The sequence below is a fragment of the Leuciscus leuciscus genome (genome assembly GCF_965113295.1).
Source record: "Leuciscus leuciscus genome assembly, chromosome: 5".
NCBI lineage: Eukaryota > Metazoa > Chordata > Actinopteri > Cypriniformes > Leuciscidae > Leuciscus > Leuciscus leuciscus.
The window spans coordinates 34,442,253-34,447,958 of record NC_138729.1 but is presented as its reverse complement, the minus strand read 5'-3'; positions in this window follow the sequence as shown (position 1 = coordinate 34,447,958).

Here is a 5,706-nt window from a genome sequence, read left to right as displayed (position 1 = left end):
CGCGAATGTGTTGGGTGTCGCCCAGCCTGCAGCTCTACAAATGTCTGTTAGCGAGGCGCCATGCGCTAGAGCCCAAGAGGAAGCCACACTACGTGTGGAGTGGGCTTTCACACCAAGGGGGCACGGACGACCTTGCTGCTGGTATGCCAAAGCAATGGTATCCACTATCCAGTGGGATAACCTTTGCTTTGAGAGAGCCTTTCCCTTCAGCTTCCCACCATGACAGACAAAGAGCTGGTCTGAGGTCCTGAAACACCGCGTTCTGTCTACGTAAGCACGGAGGGCGCGTACTGGACAGAGCAGTGCCAAGGCTGGGTCTGCCTCCTCCAAGGGCAGCGCTTGCAGGTTCACTACCTGGTCTCGAAAGGGTGTGGTAGGAACCTTGGGCACGTATCCAAGCCGGGGTCTCAGGATCACGTGAGAGTTAGCCGGCCCGAATTCCAGGCACGCTTCGTCAACCGAAAATGCCTGCAGGTCCCCTACCCTCTTGATGGAGGCCAATGCAACCAGGAGCGCTGTCTTCATAGACAGGAACTTAAGCTCCACTGATTGCAGAGGCTCAAAGGGAGCACTCTGCAGGGCAGTTAAAACCACTGAGAGGTCCCAAGAGGGAACGAGAGGAGGGCGAGGAGGATTCAGTCTCCTTGCTCCTCTCAGGAACCTGATGATCAGGTCGTGCTTTCCAACAGACTTACCTTCGACTGCGTCGTGATGTGCGGCAATGGCGGCAACATACACTTTCAGGGTGGAGGGAGACAGCCTTCGCTCCAACCCTTCTTGCAGGAAGGAAAGCACGACACTGATCGGGCATTTCGTGGGTTCTTGATGTTTAGAAGAACACCAGTTGACGAAGAGGTTCCACTTCAACGCATAGGCATGTCTCGTGGACGATGCTCTAGCGGAAGTGATGGTAGCCACCACCGCAGGTGGTAGGGTACTCAAACCTGCCTCGTCCCGTCCAGGAGCCACACATGGAGGTTCCAAAGATCGGGACGAGGGTGCCATAAGGTGCCCCGTCCCTGAGAAAGGAGGTCCTTCCTCAGAGGAATTGGCCAGGGAGGTGCTGTCGCGAGGAGTACTAGTTCGGAGAACCAGGTCCGGTTGGGCCAATACGGGGCAACCAAAATGACCTGCTCCTCGTCCTCCCTGATCTTGCGCAAGGTCTGCGCAAGAAGGCTCACTGGGGGAAACGCATACTTGCGTAGGCCCCGCGGCCAGCTGTGCGCCAGTGCATCCGTGCCGAGCGTGCCCTCGGTCAGGGAGTAAAACAGGTCGCAATGGGACGAGTCGTGGGAGGCAAACAGGTCTACCTGTGCGTCGCCGAACTGATCCCAAATCAGCTGGGCCGTCTGGGGATGGAGTCGCCATTCTCCAGCGAGAGGCCGAACTCGAGACAGCTCGTCGGCCGCCTGGTTCAGGTGTCCCGGGATATAAATGGCTCGAAGCGACCTCAGATGCTTCTGACTCCATATGAGGAGGTGGCGAGCGAGTTGCGACATACGGCGGGAGCGTAGACCACCCTGGTGGTTGATGTACGCTACTGTTGCGGTATTGTCTGATCGGACTAGTACGTGCTGGCCCCTGAGCAGCGCCTGGAAGCGGTGCAGGGCGAGACGTACAGCCAGCAACTCGAGGCAATTGACATGCCAAAGGCGCTGGGGTCCTGTCCAGGAGCCCGCGGCAGCATGACCATTGCACATGGCGCCCCAGCCCGTGTTGGAGGCATCTGTTGACACAACAACATGCCGGGAAACTCGTTCTAAGGGCACTCCGGCCCGTAGAAAATTGAGGTTCGCCCACGGGGTGAAGGTCTGACGGCAGGCTGGAGTCACTGGGACTCGGAGCGTGCCGTGTTGCCATGCCCACCTCGGGACTCGATCGCGAAGCCAAAGCTGAAGCGGTCTCATATGAAGCAATCCCAGCGGCGTTACTGCGGCTGCGGATGCCATATGCCCCAGGAGCCTCTGAAAAAGTTTCAGTGGAACCGCACTCTTGTCCTCGAACTGACGAAGACAAGTCAGCAGTGACTGCGCGCGCTCGCTCGTAAGCTGCGCGCACATGGCGACCGAGTCGATCTCCATACCGAGAAAAGAGATCCTCTGCACGGGGCAGAGTTTGCTCTTCTCCCAGTTGACCCGAAGGCCCAGACGGACTAGGTGCCGGAGCACAAGGTCCCTGTGTTCGCAAACCTGGTCTCGAGAGTGAGCTAGGATTAGCCAGTCGTCGAGATAGTTCAGGATGCGAACCCCGTGTTCCCGAAGGGGAACAAGGGCTGCCTCGACGACCTTCGTAAAGACGCGAGGAGACAGGGCTAGCCCGAAAGGGAGAACCGCGTACTGGTATGCCTGCCCCTCGAAAGCAAACCGTAGAAACGGTCTGTGTCGAGGTAAAATGGAGACATGGAAGTAGGCGTCCTTCAGGTCGATCGCTGCAAACCAATCCTGCGGCCGCACACACTGGAGGATGTGTTTGGCCGTTAGCATCTTGAACGGCAGCCTGTGAAGGGAGCGGTTCAAGACGCGCAGGTCGAGGATTGGCCGTAACCCACCGGACTTCTTGGGTACAATGAAGTAAGGGCTGTAGAAGCCGGACTTCATTTCGGCTGGAGGGACAACCTCGATCGCACCCTTCGCCAGCAGGGTAGCGACCTCCGCTCTCATGACAGGGGCATTGCCACCGACCATAGTGAAGCGGACTCCGCCGAAGCGGGGAGGAGATCGCGTGAACTGAATCGCGTAGCCGAGCCTGATGGTTCTCGCGACCCAGCGGGACAGTCTGGGAAGCTCTAGCCAGGCCTCCAGAAAGTGCACCAGCGGGGTCATACGAACCACAGACGTACCGTCGGTGGGGCAGCGAGGCGGAATGACCGGCACCGGCGAGGGTGGCATTGCGGCCCTGTGCGGGGGCACGGTCATTAACCGCGTCCTGCCAGAGGAGGCCAGGGGAGGGCGCGCGTCCCACGGGGGCGTGCTCTGGCAGGGGTCTGGCGACAGAGGGGGATGAGAGGAGCGTGGCTCGTGGGCGGCGCGTGCTGTCATCCCGCACCTCTGGGACAGAGGAGGGCGGCAGTGGCGGGACCCGAGGGTGGCGCGCACTGCGGCCCTCGGACTCTGTCGGCTCAGGATTGGGGAATTCAATTCTGTCTTCAACCACATCAGAGTACTGCTCGTCGTTGGACGAGCAGCGGGGAGTGGAGAACAAAAGATTCTCCCCCGGCCCTCCACCGGGGGAAGGAGTGGCCCTGCTACCAGCTCCTGGGACAGAATTGAAGCCAACCCTAAGCAGCCCGTCTCAGGAGCGCCGCTTAGCCTGGCGTTTAGCGGGCTGCGGGGCTGGAGAGGGCTGTGGCGCCTGCCTGCGGCTCCCTCCACAACGCGGCCCGGGTGAAGGTTGCTGCTGGGGCCGTGCGGGAGGGGCGGCCGCGGGAGGGCGCCCTCGGCGGCGAGCAGGCTGAGGATTCTGTGCCGACGGCTGAGCAGCGGAGCGTCGGGGCAGAATGTGCTTGATAGCCTCAGTCTGCTTCTGGGCGGTCGAGAACTGTTGGGCAAAATCCTCGACCGCACCGCCGAAAAGGCCGGCCTGGGATATGGGAGCGTCAAGCAGACGAGTCCGCTCGGGCTCACACATATCAACCAAGTTCAGCCAGAGATGTCTCTCCTGGACCACAGCTGTGGACATCACCAAACCCAGGGAGCGCGCGGTCACCTTCGTCGCTCGGAGAGCGAGGTCGGTGGCGGCGCGCAGCTCATCAACGAGCCCTGGGTCCGTCCTGCCCTCGTGCATGTCACGAAGCATCTGGGCCTGGTAGACCTGCAGGATGGCCATGGCATGCAAAGAGGCAGCTGCCTGTCCCGCCGCACTGTAAGACTTCGCCACGAGAGTGGACGAGAATCCACAGGCTTTGGACGGGTGCTTAGGATCACCACGTGATGAAGCGCCTGCCGGACACAGCTGCATCGCGACAGAACGTTCAACCGTGGGAATCCCAGTGTACCCACAAGCATCAGCTCTATCGAGGGGAGGAAAGGCGGAGAAAGCCGACGAACGATCGCGGGAAGACATGGGAGCCTTCCAGGACCGCGTGACTTCCTCATGCACTTCCGGGAAGAATGGTATTGGGGTTGGGCGGCGACGAATGTCAGCGGCCGCTCCCAAAAACCAATCATCCAGCCGCGAGCGCACTGGATCGGGCGGCGAGGACCACTCGAGCCCAATGGCCGCGGCTGCCCGGGAAAGCATGGCAGTCAGCTCGGGATCAGACTCGGGCAATGCTGGCACACCCGAGGGCGGCAACACAGCCGAATCCTCACTTCCCGAGGACTCATGCCCACCTTGTGATGCAGTGATCGACATTGCATCCTCCTGTGGAACGCCAAACGAAACGCGCGGGGCCTCCGTAGAGGGACCAGCGGTTTCGGTTTGCACGCTCGCGGGTACCAATGCTGAAGAGGGGTGTGTGGACCGTGGACGTGTCGGCGGTTTGTCCCACACAGATACCCTCAGGTCACCCTGGCCACCAGCCGAAGTACAGCCTCTCGGGGAGACCGTAGATCGGGGTGTGGATGAGGGGACTCTCGCTCTGATGAGCTCATTGAGTCTCGACCGCAGCATGGAGATGGTCATGTTCCCGCAATGAGAACATGAATCATCCACAAACGCTGCTTCAGCGTGATCAACGCCCAAACACGCTAAGCAGAGATTGTGCCCATCAGGAGAAAATACATCGCGACCACAACCAGAAGTGCACGGGCGAGACATCTTTAAAAAGACGTGCCACATGCAATGCTCTTTTTGTGAGAGGAAAACTCCGCGGATGTTGAAGCGAACAGGGAGAAATCACACTAACTGTCAGATCACTGACAAGATCAGCAGGGAAGTGTGCACTCGCTGAAATCGCCGTCACACCAACACCGGAGAGCTCGCTCGTCTCGAAGGAATGAGAAGAAATAACTCAGAATTTTGGCTTACAAGGAGTGGAGAAGTTCTCGGCTCCGAAGCGAAAACATATCTGCATTGTGCCAGCGTACTTCCTTATATACCCCCTGCGGCGGGCGGAGTTACGCTATGCAAATTCCGCAGACCCATGGCATTTCATTGCCATTGGCTCGTTTTATATACTCGAAGGTGATAGGCTTCTAAGCGAAACCCCAATCGTCATCATCCGACGTAACTCGGAGTGACCACGAAAGGGAACTGAAAATTGCTTAACTTATTTTGACGAGTTAAAGCAATGTAAAAACATATGTTGCCAAAACTTATTGATCATAAAATCATTCACAGTGCAAGTTAATAAGCACAAAAAAAACATTTAGCTGTAACCTACATTATTTTGTGTGCAAACCAGTTTACAAAATTACACGTTTTTTATTGTAAAAAAAATAAATAAAAAAAAATAAAATAATTGGCAACCCATTCTTTTAATATATTTTGCTCTTAAATTCTGATTTTTACTTAATATTTATTGGGTGTAAGTGGCTAAATCGAACAATTCAGGGTCTTAATTGGTACTTCGATATATCTTAAATTTTGATAACGGTTGAATAAAGGATTCATGGTTTGGCTTAGTAATACTCCATCTGTTCAGGTCATGAATGTTTTGCAGTCAGCAAGCGCTGGTGATTTAAACATGAGTATATTCTGCCACCTACTGTTACTTAAAGGTATGACAGAATTTATGGAAATTAAATTGCAGCCAAAACATAAAAA